This window comes from Hermetia illucens, chromosome 2 (genome assembly GCF_905115235.1).
Source record: "Hermetia illucens chromosome 2, iHerIll2.2.curated.20191125, whole genome shotgun sequence".
NCBI lineage: Eukaryota > Metazoa > Arthropoda > Insecta > Diptera > Stratiomyidae > Hermetia > Hermetia illucens.
The window spans coordinates 2,552,429-2,568,425 of NC_051850.1; the positions used below are offsets into that span (position 1 = coordinate 2,552,429).

Consider the following 15,997-nt stretch of genomic DNA (forward strand, 5'->3'; position numbering starts at 1 on the left):
GTGCTCGATGCGAAAGTGGAATTGTTACAGTGAGGGGACACAAAGTATCTTGGAATTTGATTTTTGTATGAGCTGCCGAACGGCCAGTGAACGAATACTAATTGGTGATATTCCTTTTGCATAATAACGCTCGAGCTGAACGAGCCTGGCCCCAAAACTAGTTGCGGAGTGAAGGAGAGTATCTAAAGTGGTGACCCCGAATTTCTAGAAAGCTGAACCCGGCTTAGAGTAACATTCTTTTATGGGTGGAGCGCGCCCAACTGACGGCAGGTAGAGCCACGTAGCAGGGACAGAAGTGGCCGCGGCAACGATCAGAAGTAGCCCGAGGATCGCAAGTTCAAGCCTCCGCCCCGGTGAATCGAATCACCCGCGACGGCCGCTCGCATTCACGCCAGCCCGAGTCGGAACTCAACCGAGCGCAACAGCAGCAACAACAAGTACAGCAGTCAAGACAACACCTGCTTAACTTATCTTTATTTGTGTGTGTGTGTAAAGAAAAATCAATTCAATAATTTGTATTAGAACGAAAACTTGAACTTGACTCTTTATCAATTCCGTTTATCAATTGTTCTAATTAGTAATTTATACATTTAACCTACCAAAGTTAAAGTTAAGTTAGAAGTTAATTTAAAAATTTGAAAGAAAAAGAACATAAATAAATATTATACCCGCTGCAGGAGACGGCGTTGAAGTGTTTATCATCATCGCGGGTTCTCCATTCTCTTGACGGGGTCCTTCTTAATTTCGGTCTGCGCTTAAAGGCGTCCGCTTCGGGGTGTTGTTGTCTTCTTTGTTCGTGCGGTCATTTGTGGATGCGGCCTGCCGTGTCGGTTGGAGCAAATTCACCGCGTCTTCATTACAAACTCGTTCTTTTCTTTTCTCAGAATGTCGATCGACAACAAAGACGCGGCAGGGCCGTCGGACCCGCAAGTGACCGCCCTCGCCGTGCGCGTTCCTCCGTTTTGGTGGCGGAACCCGGAGTTATGGCTCGTGCATTTGGAAGCACAGTTCCAGATGTCCGGAATCACAACGGACGCGACCCGCTTCAACTGCGCGGTGGTCGGCCTGGACGAGGAGTCCATTCTTTTGGTGGGCGATGTGGTGAAGTCCGCTTCGTATGCGCAGTTGAAGAGCGAATTGATTAGGCGCCTGTCGGTAAGTGAGTCGGCAAAACTAGACCACTTGCTGGCGAGTTTAACGTTGGGCCGATCTTGCTCCCACCCAATTGTCTTATTTCGCGCAGCAATTGGTTCGGAGTTCGATGTCCCAACGTTAGCTTAAGAAACATTTTGGTGGGGAGCTGATACTCGTAAATAGTGTTTAGTACAAATGTGTGTGTTGTGTTTGAGGTGGAGGAGAGGCAAAGGTTCTGAGCGCTCAGACCCTAGTGGTCCATTGTACCCGATTACCCCGTCTAACGGAATATCCAGGATTCGTTTATGTATCGCAGGATTTCCGTTAGTTGATGTGATGCTACTCGCTGCCGTTGGAGCACAGCAGCACCAAAAATCTGATGTCTGATGCGGCCATAGACGGGGCACTCACATAGAAAATGTTCCGTGGATTCCGATTCTTCATTACAGGATGGACACGTATCATCTTGGATAATGCCTATTCTGAATATATGGCCAGTCATAATGCCCACAATACTTCTGCAAGTCTTGCTTTTCGACAGAATAAACTTTGCAGTATGTTTGTTTGGTTCTAACAGGAAAAAAATGGTCTGGCCATCAGCTATTCTCTTCTAGGATTGAATTTGCTACTGCTACTGCTATTAAAAGTTCAAGACTTATTAACTCTGCACACACTGCCAGATCCCTTAGTTCTTGCGTCCGCGGAGGACCCAAAGAATCATAGGGTAAGTAGGCAGAGGACACTATTACGTATCTCCTCTTACCATTAACCTGATATTCTAAGTTGACCGCAACAAGATCCTGGGAACCGAATTGCCTCAGTATGGTTGCCTCTAACAATTTTGACATCAGAATGCAGGCCCTCGGTCTCGAGGATCTTTCATCGAAAAAGATCCTAGTCCCTTTGACTGATCCAATACTGCAGCATGCTTCAGGTTGATTTGACTAACTCTTATGTTTGTAGCCATAAGTGCAGTCTAATATGAAAACCGCCGCTAACTGAAGAGTCTACTGCGTTCTGTGTGGATCTCACCGGGGTTATCAACTTGTCCTCACTTTCTGCGGAAAGTACCGCTTTCTGGCGTCCAATTTCTCTGGATATCGCCACACTCGGTGGTGTAGCGACGTCCATGTCTTCATTTCTAAGAAACTTCGCCTTTTTTCGCAGTGTCTTCAGTTGTCGTCGGCTGCATGGATCTTTTTTCACATACCGGCGTTAGACCAGTTACGTCCACATTACCAGCTTCAATTTCTTCCGTTTTTCCGGGTACAGGCAGAGTAGAAGGTTCTGACAGGCAAGCCTGTAGTCCCTTCTCCTTTGTGGGTAAAGTTTTCTTCTGCCGAGCCTTCGTCCCCCGTCTTTTAGAAGAGTTAGGCAACAGTGTCACCAACAGGCTGGCCGTAGACAGATTTCCAGTTTCTCTCATTAAGGGAGCAGCTGTACTATGCTTTTTGGCTGACCGCGCCGTAGACACCGGGTGTAGGTTTTCCATTGAAGTGGAGAGCCTGTCTTTCGCAGATTTGTCCGTGGGGAACATGAATTAATGGTGAGGCCTTGGTATTTACACAAATGAGTACGAATACGGCTGGCTGGACTTAATCTCTAATAAGAAAATTAAAAGGCTCTGCAGGTGTAGACAAAAGGAGCGTTTCGATATCACTCTCGAGCCTCGCGATCTGCACGGATGACGAGAGCGATCAAACTCGTTCCCTTTGGCTGAAGAATTGCTTGAGAACAGAAAGCACCTATATCAGACAACAGGTTGAAAAATATCTGTGTCTGAAGCAAACAGGTTTTCAGACAATTAACTCACACAGTACGTGCATATAAATACAGCGAAAACTCTCATTTGAGGACACCAACCGTCGAGCAATTTTTGTCCGCCCAAAAGGGGTGTCTGTCCATAAGGAGGAACAATGCAATTTTTCGAAAAAATCCTGTGAAGGGAAGTTACGTTTGTAAGCAAAAGATATGACAAAATTTTCATTTCATTCTTTACCAAGCAAAGAAAAAGATTTATTCAATTTTTATTTACATTACATTTTACAAAAAACTCGGAGATTGTGGACTGATGCAACATTTTCTGCTTTTCTTCCAAGTTGACAGTCAACAGTTGATCAAAGTTGAAATTGTTTTCAAAACAGCTTCCTCAGGCAGTTCAGTGTCGGAATCCTCTTCATCTAAGCAGATTCGCTACTGGAACAGTCGATCTCAAGCTCTGGGAGTGTTAATGGCAACTTAGTGGCTAATTCTTTGTCGATTTCGAGGAATTCTCTTCTGTCGAAGTAGCCTTCTCCAAGTGTTTCTCTCAACTGAAAAATAGAAGACAATGTTGCTAAGGGCAAGTAATCGTCATCATTTTTTTCAAATCTAGCTTTCCCAAAGCAGTTTATAATTGTTACTGGCTGCACCTTAATCCAGGCTGCTTTTATGAAATGCACAGCCTCCAAAATGTTAATTGGTTTCCTTGCCGAAGAAGTGCCAACGCTTGCCAAGATTTGTTGATTTGAAAAATAATTTTTATGTGTTCTACCTTCCTGAATAACCCGATTAAAGAATTCACTGAGCCACAGTGATGGGTCCCAGCTCTTCACTTTCCAGAGCTCAGATGCAATGTCGTCAGGTCCTGTGGCTTTCCCGATTTCATTCGTTTTATTGTTCCTCGAATTCAGTTACGCTAATAGTTGGAACTGGTCCAAATGTCGGCAATGATTGTGGAATTGAAGGATGAACAAATTCTTCAGTTGAAATCTGCTCGAAGTATTCTCGCCATCTATCCGTTGCGGGTGCTCGACGGTTGGTAAGCAAAGTACCGTTTTTGTAACGCAACAGAAGTGTTCAATATCCTTTTAGTAAGTCGATACAGATCTCTCTCTCCATCCCGAGTGTCCAGTTTTTTGTCCAGATTTTTGAAATGGTTCGCTCGGGTGACAGCGACTGCTTTCTTTGCTTCCCGGTTGGCATTCTTACAAATTTGCCAATTGGGCAATATTTTATCGTCGAGAAATTTGTGGTAGAGGCGTTTCTTTTCACGGACCTTAATTTCGTCATTCCAAAGCCAAGTATCTCGGTTAATGTACCGCTTACTCGGCTTGGTGACCCCGAGGGTTGCAGAGACCGCTTTGTGGATCGTGTCTTTCATTTGTTCCCACGATTCTTTCACATTCGTAATGGCTGGTAATCGTGTAAGTGAGATCTTTTCTTCTTCTCACGAAATCGCCACCTTTTAATGTGCGACCAGCCAGTGCGTTCCTTATGTTGTTTTATCGGTGGCTTAATTCGCAGGACGGCAATCAACGGCCGATGTTGAGGTGCGATGGTCTCATGGGGAACGGCTTTGCAATTAGTGACAATGGTAAAATGCTGGCGTCTCATGAGAATATAGTCGATTTGCGTTTTACTATTAATAATCGTTGGCGCAACAATCCATATTGGATCAGGGCCTTGAAGTGTGTTAGAGCACTTCATTCAAGACCGTAGTGGTACACTACAGTATACTGTAGGAGGCAATGTAGTCAGCATTGCGCTCGCCCGAGATTATTACCCTGATTTGACTCAGGTACTCATTCACAGCTGACTGGTATCCGACGTCAAATCACGATACAAATTCCACTGCCACCAATGAGATTTGAACCATGACCTTTCCGTACGACAGCCTTGTGCTTTAACCACTCAGCTATCCATTCCCACTGGAAAATGTAGGAAGTTTGATGAACCATGTATTTATAAGTACAAGGTCGTGGGGGTCCGCAATATCCAGGGCCCGTCCTGCCGCGTCGACTAGCATTTTTCCGAGGCTTGTGACCCAAACCGATCATCTTGTTTCTAACGACATTGTATGCATTTTCTTGGTAGGCCTGTCGCAGGACCTCTCACCAAGAGAGATCAGGTAGGATTTAGCATAGTGGAATAACTCCAACCATGTTTTCATGCTTTATTTATCTCTTTCTCTTTGATTTTTATCGCATTTTATTCCGAGTTCGGATTTGATCAACTAGAGCTGATGATGTAGTGAAGCTTCGCTATATCAACTCCGTGCCCCAGGTGGAAATCGAAATCCCGGTCATGGAAGTTTGTGATCATTTCTTCATTTCCCTTGAGGTATTACAACTCAGGATGGAAGTCTGACAAAAACTTTGCCTCCTTCGAATGATAATGCGAAATTCTCCAAAAAATGACCCCATTTTGATGGCGTATCGTCTGGGGCCAAGGTTTATAGAAAGAAAAAGGATCTTCTGTTTTTATATATTTTCACGCGGGACCCATGGGTTGCAAATTTTCTTTTCACTCCTGAATGCTCTTCGGATTTTCTCTCTGATTTTACAAGATGTTGTCGCTATGAGAAACACATTGCTCAAGGGTATAAGAAAAGCATGTGTGTTGTTATGTGTATTTTCTGATCAGTAATGGATGTCGTGAGGAAATATTTTGTCCTGTTTAAGCAATTTTCCACACAAACCACACCTACCGGTTATTATCAATTCCCAATCATGCTCATATAAACCGCCCAGTCCACATTGAGTTTTTTTCATTCACGGTCACACTACTTTACCGACATTCCCCATTCGTCAACCGACAGCTGCTGTCACCGTCCATCGAGTTCGTATCTGTCCGTTGCCATCGTCGCTGTCGTTGCGTTGTGATTCGCTGTACATAGTGCGATTCGATTCTTTCAAGTTTTTTCCGTTTATTTTTCCTCTATCTCCTCTCTTATTGTTTCCATTTGTGCAAGTAGATAGCGACAATTTCCGCGTTCACGATTTAGTTAAAGTGCACGTTTCGCCGTTCTGCCAAGCTTCATTTCGGATAATTCAGGAAAAGGTGAGTGTGTGGTGTCATCGTCTTGGGGGGAAAAAGCTTCCCGAAATGCCGGTTGAGTCACTCGCGGGGCCCATATTCCACCCTGTCGTGAGTGCGAGCGGGCGCTTCTTCCAAATTGTTCGACGATTACTCGGTTGTTTTTGCGAAAAGCTGGAATTCAGTGCGGTCCGCGGAAGAGGTGTTGCATGCACAGATGCCGCGAGCGAGCAAGATTTATGACCTGAGATTCGCTAGAACGCAGTGCATGCCTTAGCCTTATTGGGCGGACGGACCTTGCGGGCTAGAGACCTGTCCGAGAAATTTCCATGCGAAAACGGGAAAGCGAGGTGGAACGAGTTTTTATCTGTTTTTCCTAAGCCAGAATTCGCGATGGAAACCCTAAAATTGCACGAGGTCGGGGGCCGGTTGGGTGCGGATTTGCTTGCTCTTAGTTGCTGCGGACCGCACCCCGTCCCGGCCGCCCATTGGTTTGGGTGGAATTTCCTCTGTAGACACGCACTCCGGACGCAAGTTTCCTCGTTTGGTTCAATTTATCGATGCCAAATGAGGAGATAATCATTTTGCATATTGCGATCAATAAATGCCATCTCTGGAGGGCGTCCGCTTGCAGGTGATTTGCGTCGATGGATGGAAATGTCGCCGGGCAATGTAAACAAATCGATTAATTAGTTGCGGCGTTTATGCAACCCATCGTGCGGGGCACTCTCTTGGCCTTTCTTGTTGTCTCATGGCCGAATTGCAGCTGCGCTGGGTTCTACAAGATTTAGTTGTTTTCAAGCGAATTCCACCCTCCACCAGGAGCACATTTTCAATAGGATTAGTTCTAAGGCCAATTTTCCCAGTGACCAAGCACAACAGGAAGTGCCAAGATTGACGGCCAACTCCGATAAGTTTATCAATGTCCGATAAGCAATTTCAGCTGGTGGAAATCGGGAAAAAAACGGCCTCACGCTGGGAGGTTTTTCTCGACATGCGTTTGACGTTGACTTTCGTTTTGTGGACCCGTGACTTCCTAAGATCGAAGTCAGAAGAGATGGCGAGAAAAGTGGGTGCATGCAAATGCGTTTGTAATTTGATTAGGGCGAATGCGGCCTGATTGACTTCAATTGGAAAATGAGCACTCCCACAGTTGTCGAGAACTTAAGCCAAGGTTGTGAGGGATATACAGAGCCAAGTGCACCATGGCAACGGATATATTAGGAAATTATAGAATTATTCGTGTTTAAACGGCGCTTGCGGTGATCTTGTACGGTTGGGAGAACGATATACCCCTTTGGATTTATTTTTGTTGAAATTGAACAGATGGGGATCTGGATTCTGGCAGGGACAAGTACAGGTTCTATGGGCCAAAACGGCCTGAGTGCTCAGAAGCTGTAGCTTCTCCCCCACCATACACAGGTTCTATGAAATTTCAACAGCAAATTAGTGAGAAATCTGTTAGTGTCGGTTAATTTGAATTGAATAAAGTTTGGTCAAGAATACCAGAAGTTTCAATCACGCTTGATTCTTGCTACCAATGGATGTTTTTACAAATGAAAAGAAGGAAGGTCTAATTTGGAGTCTACTATCGGCTTATTCCTAGGAATTTTGAACAAAGGACACGGACTAGTTAGCCGTGAACGAGTTGGTCAGAAGGCGGTAGTGACATTGGATAGGTCACACACTAGGGAGGGGCGAAAATTCCACTGCTGGCTACGCCATGCTAGGGGCAGCCCACAACGGACTCGGTGTAGAACGGTTGAGGGGGAGTTTGGGCGTCTCGGAAAGTCCTGGCGGAGTTGAAGCAGCACTTCAGGGGATCAGGTGTGATTGCGGGTTGTTGACGCCTTATACCTTACGACTTTCGACCAATCAGCCTGACCTCTTTCGTGCTGAAGACTCTAGAACGCGTCCTGGACATTCACTTAAGGACGATTATGGAGAGAACGCCTTTCTCTAAGTCCCAGCATGCCTACCTCAAAGGAAAATCCACAGAAACCGCCCTCCACGGGGTAATTGGTACGGTTGAGTGGTCGCTGCAGTGCAAGCAATATACCCTTGCTGCCTTCTTGGATATAGAGGGAGCTTTTAACAACATCAGTGCCAACGCCATCAAGGAAGCCTTGACCGGTATGCGATTGGAGGAGTATCTCACGCATTGGATTACATCCATGCTGAGTACCAGGATAATCCAGTCGGATCTGGGAGGCAACCACTTGACCAAAACTGTGAATAGAGGCACGCCCCAGGGTGGCGCCATCTCACCGGTGCTCTGGTTAATAGTAATGGACAAAATTTTACGTACATTGGACAGCAGCGGGGTGAAGGTGGTGGCATATGCCGACGACTTGGTGATATTAGTATCAGGGATGTTTCTGTCCATTTTGAGCGACATCACGGAAGGAGCGTTACGAAAGGTGTGCTTGTGGGCCGCAAGATGCGGACTCAGCATAAACCCAACCAAAACGCAACTGATGCCATTCACCACCAAGACAAGGATACCTGAATTCCATCTACCACGGTTGAATGAACAAAGATTGGTTCTTTCCTCTAATGTAAAGTATCTGGGTGTAATCCTGGATCCTAAGCTAAACTGGAGGTTGAACATATAACTGAGGGTTAAGAAGGCCTGTAGTCTTCTATGCATGTAAGAGAACCTTTGCAAAGAAATGGGGTCTCCGGCCGAGGATGGTTCTCTGGATGTACACCGCTGTAGTGCGTCCGATTCTAACGTACGGCTCTATTGTATGGTGGCAGGCTTTGAACAAAAAATACAATAAGACGAAGCTTAATAGGATTCAAAGAACCGCGTGTGCGGCTGCTACTGGGGCTCTGCAGTCCTGCCCGGCAGATGCTTTGAATGTACTCCTGCATCTCCTCCCCCTAGACCTCCACATTAAGCGGGTTGCAGCGTGCAGTGCCGTCACTGGATGCTGAACAGCGAAGTTCTATGGCCACAGCAACATCCTAGACGAAGTAACTCGGGAAATCTGGGCATTCCCCACGAACTATGCCACACGCAAGAGGAACTTTACGAGAAACTTTGCTGTTGACTTTCCAACCAGGACAAAGTGGAAGACCGGCGGCGTGTTGCAAGGCTATGCCACAGTATTCTTTACGGACGGATCAAAGATGGCCTATGGAGTCGGCGCGGGGGTTTTCTCGGATACACACGGTGTATCCAAGTCGTATGGTCTCCCAGGTTTCGCGAGTGTATTCCAGGCGGAAGTACTGGCGATATTGGAAGTCTGTCGATGGCTGGAGCGTGATTCGAGCCCCAAGCGTAACATAGCCATTGTGACCGACAGCCAAGCGGCCATCAAGGCCTTGTACTCAACGACGACATCTTCCCAGCGGGTGGGGCAGTGCAGAGACGCGCTTAACCATCTGGGCGGCACGCTCAAGATCACTCTCCTCTGGGTTCCCGGGCATAGGAACATAGAGGGGAGTGAGCGGGCTGAGGGATTGGTCAGGCAAGGCTCTGCTCTTGGCAGTCACTCGGCGAATACAGTCGGTGTTCCGCTGGCGGCTGTCGGGGGCCGAGTCTACTCGCACTACCTAGCAGCCACGGGCCTGAGATGGCGAAGGCTTACAAGCTGTGCCAAGTCAAGGAGAATTTGGCCCGCTTATAACATAGCTCGATCACGAGAGCTCCTGTGCCAGACGCGTGCATATGCATTCAAGATTACGGGGACCATGCCGCTAGGCTCGGCATACCCTATAACTCTCATTGCCGAAGCTGCGAAGGAAGGGAAACCCTCATGCACTTTCTCTGCGATTGCCCAGCTCTGGCTAGAGTCAGGCTGCGGACACTGGGTAAACCATTCTTTGGGGACCTCAGAGAGATTTCTAGCTGCAGGGTTGGAGAGCTGCTTTCCTTCGTGAATGCTACGGGCTGGCTCTGAAGATCCGAGCCAGCTGGACTCTGCCTCCCCGCTCCCATAATAACAGTCACGGTCTTAGGAGTTTGTGGCATCAAAACGGCGCACTTTGGTGCGCTAATTGGGCTCTTCGGAGCGGCCACTGATACCTACCCTACCCTACCCACACAAGCAGAGACTATTTTGCTAGACGCAAGTTCGATAAGTTTCTGTTTACTTTGGGCCAAAAATAAAGTCGGGCATGTTTTTTTCCTTTATCGACTTAAATTGTGCCATTTCTTCAAGGCAGAACTGATAAGTGAATTCAATGGTTCGATGACCTTTGATTGGAGTAAGTGAATTTCGAAACAAAGGTAAATGTCACGAAAAAATCTGGTAGTTTGGGCTTTAATTTTTTTTATCAGTGGCAAATTGAGGATAAATGTTGAACGGTCTTTCGGTAAATGTGACAAGCAGCAGCCAGGAATACTCTTTCTAGAGCTACAGCTCCTCAAGCTCAGTCAGGTAACATTTCAGAGAGTTGACATCGAAAACCTGTAAACCTGTTCCGCGACAGCGGTTTTTCTTAAAACCATCGATAATAGCCGCATCTTAATAGCTGATCAGTGGATTGGGTTTACCCTTCATTCATCATAGCTGGCTCGTGGAAGACCAAATTCGCAAGCAGGGAAAGAAGTTTATCTTGCATGTCTCCTTTTTACTCCTTTGTGCAGCTCGGATATACACATAGTTTCTTCTTATTGTCTTCTTTATGAGCCAAGTTTCAATTACATTACTATAACATTTATCGCTGCCTGATAAGCCTACAGCAGCGGTGAAAACACAAAGGCGAACGCAAACATGAGTGATCAATAGGGATTTGAACCCGAAGCGAGGAAATCGGAAGAGGGCAATGACCCGGAACATTATATTTGCCGAAAACTTCTTTGATTTCAAATGCAGCTCCAACTTTTTTCTCTCTTCATTCTCCGTTGTATTCGGACCACACAAATACTGTGAGTTATCCTAGTTCAAATCAACGGAGTATATATCTGAAAAGACCCCAAGTGGACTGATGGCTAGGACTGAGCCTGAGGGTACCCGAAATACAAAGGACTACAGCTTGTGTTAGGTAATGAATGCAGAGTGTGTTTATTGCTAGTTTGTCACGCAGGTCTGAGAAGGCTCCAAGTGCACGATAGCTTGATAAGACGACTGACGTTTGATTCGACGTTTTACACCGAATTATTTGGCCAACATGTTGGACCGTGTTGTCAACCAATCGTGTTTAAGATATGTGCGGCGTCGAGAAAAGTATATTGAGATAAAGCAGACAAATCATGTAGTTTCATTGTGGTGATGAGAAAGGCTTCAAAAGGGTGAAGCCGGAAAAATAAGTCACAGCACAAGTGTTAGACTACTAGGCTGGCTTTAGTTAGAAAATTGATAAAATCCTTGAACTTGTTGGGCACCATTTCTTAACAATATTCGAAAGAACAAAAGACCACTTCAGGCCCTTAGAATTGTCGTGCTTGCGACAACAAAAAAAAAATAGATCCGCAATTCTGCACTCCTCACAGAGATCCGACTCTATTTCCATTAGTTTTAGGAACGGTTTGCTATATGCATGGCCAGACCTAATACGGATTAGCATTTGCTCCTCTGATCCTAAGGGGGGATCAGAAAGTTCATAACTGGTACATTGGGAAATAAGGTCGCAAAGAATCTTCGAGATGGTCATCAGTGATTATGGTTAGCTTACAGACTTCTCGTTGTCAGGCTAAGATGATAGCTTGTTGGATGGCAGCTAGTTCGTCATGTCTTTGGATACTCTAGAATGAAGAGAGTGGGTGAATATGTTAAACAGGATTAGACTGATGGCACAACCTTCAGAAATGTCATTATACACTTCGGTGACTTCTTTTAAGAGGAACAGTTGTCTGCGTGACAGAAATCTGATTATCTAGACCGATAAGCCGGTGGATACTTGGATCGATTCAATATGCTTTCCAGGATAGTAAGATTTACTCTTTCATATGCGTTCTTTACGTCAGAGGAACCAGTTTGCACTTACCAAATCTTGCTTCTAGCAACGGAGACATGAGAAAGACAATCATTAACGTAGGAAGCCGTGGATAGGCCCTTCTATAAGGAGTTGTGGGGTAACATTTGTCGATCCTCAAGGAAGGTCGTCAGCCTGTCCTTGCCTTGAACTATAAAGGTATAATTACCATTGTTCAGACATCTGAAGTCTGAGTTACAGACGAGATCTAGCATGGCTCGCCTTTTGGGTGAGGTGTACGTGTCTCCATTGACCACCGCCTTAGTATTCAAGTCCCCCAGTTACGGTGGTCGAGGAGAGCTGAACGAAAGGTGGTGGCGGGATTAGGGGTCAGGTTTAGTATTTGAGCGATAATGATGTCAAAAGCGTTTGATATTTTAATTTGCGAAATTAGATATTTTTCTTGAATGCTAAGGCCACGCCCCCATGTGTTGCTCATCCTTTACAATCAGTGTGAAGCCAGATACAATTGCAGATTTGGGTTTCTGTTTTATTTAGTAGGTCGCTTGACGAGGGGAGGTTTTGTCGGGCTTCCGCTTAAAAGCGACGGTAAGAAGTTTGTGGTCCGTGAATACTGTGAACGGCATTCTAGGGAATATCAGAAGTATTTGATTGCCATGTATGTGGCTAATAGCTTACCTTCATAAGTGCTGCGATGTTTGAGGGATCGACGAAACCGACTAGGAGTACATCTGGTTGACGGAATGCCAGGAGTGTAGTGTCCGCCAGCTGTCGTTTGGCTAGCTCAAGTGCATGGATGGTCTCTGTAGACCATGCAATCACCCGTGAGTCTTTGGGCTTGGGTCCAGATAAATAGGTGTTGCGGGTCGCTTGATTTTGTGCGGCTTTGGGCAAGAAACGACGATAGAAGTCGAATATGCCTAAAAACTTTCACAGAACCTTGTTTTAGGTTGAAGGAAATCTGTGATGGCCTGAATCTTATCGATACAGGTGGCTCCCCTCAGGGGAAATCGTGTGGCCTAAACACTTCAAATTTTCATTTTTCAACGTTGCACAGACCAAAAGGCGTGTGAACTCGAAGAGTCCGAAGGTTGTGCATATTGCCGTTTTTGGAATGGCATCTGGAGTTACAGGGATTTGATGGTACGCCTTGAAAACACAGCAGTTAGGGAGATTGTACGCAAAGTCGTGGATGAGTGGTATGGGGTAGCGGTCTGGCATGGTTTGAGCATTCAGACGTCTATAATCGTCAGATGGTCTCCATTCTCCGTTGGGCCTTGGGAACATGTGAAATGGAGAAGAACAGCAGATATTTAATGGTCTGCAAAGACCCTGCTTTAAAAGTATGTCGAATTCTTTCTTAGCAACAGCGAGTTTCTGGGGTGGTAATGGACGCATTTTCGAGAAGGTATGGGAGCCAATAGTGCCGATGTGGTGCTGTACATCAGGCTTAGCTGGCTGCAAGGGACTACATTCGGTAGTTATGTTATTGTATTTTTGAAGGAACGCGTCAATGCGAGAGTCGGCTACTTCTTCAAAAATGATAGAAAGATTGACAGTAGTAAAGACCTGAGAGGTTAGGTTTGAGTTGTTGCGGAATCAGTTTGAGATTCCGCGATAGCGGAGGAACTTACACGTCTGCGTCTGGGTCGACGCTTTCTGATACTTTGAGCATATATTGTTAGGCGGCGTGAAAGAGCATAATTTGAAGGATCAATATTTATTTAAGATTAAAAGTGAAAAATTTATAGCAATACATGAATACGGGCTGGGCGGATCATGCCTTGCAACATATTTTTAAGAGCAACTAAGTCATTTTTTCGCTTTTATTGTCGTTTAGATATAAATTTTTCATTTGGGATTCCATGGAATTTCCAATAAAAAAGCATCATGGAATGCTCTCTATTCATTCCTTCGCGGGGTATAGGCCATGCTATTTTTGAGATTATGTTTCAGCTTTCTGATGTACAAGCGATAAGCCTAGAATAATGGGATGACCACGAAGCAAACGCAAACACCCACTGAGATTCGAACATTAGGCACGTCCCCACACTGAGACTACGTACTTTCATAAAGATTCCTATTTTCGGTTAGCTGGGAAATTTAATTTTTGAAATATTGTATGATTCAAGTTTTGATACTAAATATCTTTCATCGCTTGTCTATACCTACGTAAGATTGGTAGTCTGAGATTCGAATTTGTCTGGCGTCACTAATATGAAAAACGGCCCCAATTTGCACTGAGTGAATTAAAATTTCAGCAGTTCTACATGGTTGTTGGTTTACAGCTGGTGTCATCCCAAAACTGAGAGGAATACATCAGAATTCCAAATCCTCTTCATTTTGTATTTGTCAGCGCCATTCAATAAACATCATCTAAATGTCTTCCTACTTTGTAACCTGCCAGACGTAAAATAAAAACGCCATCGAGCATGAGTTTAATTAAAATCATACTTGAAAAAAATTCACGCATTTAACGCATTACTCATGTCATTATTATTCGTCTCGGGACCCTCAATTGCTAATAACAATTCTATGCCACACTTCGTTGATTTTGACGTCATTGTCACTATGCGAGGACTAATTACAATGCGAATTGCAAAGTGGATTGAAGAATTGAAGGTGATTGCATATCTTTGTCAGGTGGCTTACCTGTCTATCCATTAGCAGATTTGACCGCTGCATTCGTACGTTACTCTATTGAAATGAGATTTTGCTGTACAGTCACACTTTCTTCACACATCAGCATATCACACGATTTTTGCTTGACCACATCTGCTTCACGTTTTGTTTTATTGCAGAAATAGATTCAAAATTTCAGCTAATAAATTTCTGTAATAAATAATCTAGTTACAAGCGTATCCGATTCATTAATGTAAGATGGCTCCGTTTTACATCCCTTGTTTATATTTATTCTAAAGAGAATTATTTTTAGCCCGCCGTGTACAATATCTGTGCAATGCTTGTGGGGTCGGCCAGCATTAAATTTGGATATTTCCCTCGTGTGAATTGTGTGAAGTTGAAGATCTTTCACTTTATGGGTAAATGATAATTGGGAGAGACAAATTGCACGTCAGGACAATCTAAATTGGCTAATTGCGGCCCAGGTCTTCTAGTTGTGTACAAGAAGGCTTTTTGTTCCTGGGATTATTCTAATTATTTTCTGGCGCTTGAAAAATTCACCTGAGAAAACTATAAACGCAGTAATGGTCATAATTGCTTCCACATATTTTTTTCGATACGCTAGACTACAAGTTGTTTATTTAAAAACTTCTTAAGAATGCTTGTGTAGTCATTTCTAAAAATAAATAATTTTTCTCTCCAGAAATTGACTTGAGGTAGCGGTCTTTTGAATGCACATTGATTTTCAAAATTAGGCGAATTTTTATGTTGAAAATCCTACAATTTTCGATGCTCGCGCCTTAAAAAAATATATATCTAGAGAGGTAACTTCTGTTTATTTCCTGACAGCTTCCAATTCACGATCTGGTAATGAAATTTCCAACTCAATTCAGAATCAATGACCTTTGATTTTGTTATTCTAGATAAGTAATATCTTAATTTATGGACTTAAGTCTTGTTTTAATTCATTTTATTATTATTCCTAGTTATCCCGGTTAAAATACCTCGGGTCAACGCTATCAGCCAATGGAGAACTGCGTTATGAAATTGCTTCACGCATTAACGCAACCTGGATGAAGTGGCGTTCCACAACTGGTGTTCTTTGTGATCGACGTATCAACGAACGTCTCAAATCTAAATTTTACCACAATGTCGTCCGTCCAGTCGCTCTCTATGGTTCTGAGTGTTGGCCGATTATAAAAGACAATGAACGGCGTCTTGCGGTAATGGAGACGAAGATGCTACGTTGGACTAGTGGCGTCACACGTTTAGATCACATCCGAAATGAGGATATCTGCGATCGTTATGGGGTTGCACCGATCGTGGAAAAGTTGCGAGAGAGGCGTGCTCGATGGTATGGTCACGCAATTCTCGCGAACGAGAATTCACTTGCCAAGATTGGTGTGAACATCGAAGTCGGTGGTCTTGATACGCTCGGTGGCTTGATACGCTAGATGGGGATTTGAAGCCTCGAGATTGCACCCAGATCAGGCATTCGATAGAGCCAAATGGCGAAACCGATCACGATGAGCCGACCCCGCTTGTAAACGGGACAAAG

The 15,997-nt window shown here is 44.6% G+C and overlaps 1 protein-coding gene across 3 annotated transcripts in view; it reads left to right on the top strand.

The window, feature by feature from the left end:
* Window positions 1-5,715: 5,715 nt before the first annotated feature.
* Window positions 5,716-15,997, top strand: part of LOC119648858 (rho GDP-dissociation inhibitor 1) — a 35,736-nt gene continuing 25,454 nt past the window's right edge. The window contains exon 1 of one of the 3 annotated variants that reach the window (XM_038050740.1): window positions 5,716-5,955. The gene's annotated coding sequence lies outside the window, so the exon portion shown is untranslated. The remainder of the gene's footprint in view (window positions 5,956-15,997) is intronic. The other 2 variants (XM_038050741.1, XM_038050742.1) reach the window with 2 other exon arrangements.